At 42.2% G+C, this 455-nt stretch overlaps 1 protein-coding gene across 1 annotated transcript in view; it reads right to left on the minus strand.

Annotated features, from left to right (window-relative positions):
* The window catches only part of LOC118599325 (B-cell receptor CD22-like), a gene marked incomplete in the record, with an annotated part of 25000 nt that overhangs the window by 3284 nt on the left and 21261 nt on the right, over positions 1 to 455 (minus strand).

The following is a 455-nucleotide window of genomic DNA, read 5'->3' on the forward strand; positions in this document are numbered from 1 at the left end:
GGGGGGGGGTGATTGCATGTTAAAAGCACTTAAAGGACTACAACTGCTTCCTATCTGGTCTTATTTGTTATGGACTAGAGCCAATCGCAACAAACAATCCTGTCAAAACCCCACTGCCATCTCTTCTAGACACTTCCATACCTCCATAGCTGTATCATCAGGACCACGTGCTTTTCCACTCTTCAATGCCCCATTCACTTCACCCGAACTAAGCTTTGCTCCACAACAGCAATATCTTTAATTCTTTGTTCTCTCTCACTTTCTTCATTCATCAACTCTTCAGAGTATTCTTTCCATTTCAACATTACACTACTGACATCAGTCAACACATTAACATCTCTATCCACAATCACCCTAACCTGCTGCATGTCCTTCAGTCAGGAGTCAGAGCTCAAAGTTTTAAAGAACCATCAGTTTGTCCCAGAAATGAACCAACCTGCTTCTGTTTCAATCAG

The sequence above is a fragment of the Oryzias melastigma genome, linkage group LG1, assembly GCF_002922805.2.
Source record: "Oryzias melastigma strain HK-1 linkage group LG1, ASM292280v2, whole genome shotgun sequence".
Classification (NCBI taxonomy): Eukaryota; Metazoa; Chordata; class Actinopteri; order Beloniformes; family Adrianichthyidae; genus Oryzias; species Oryzias melastigma.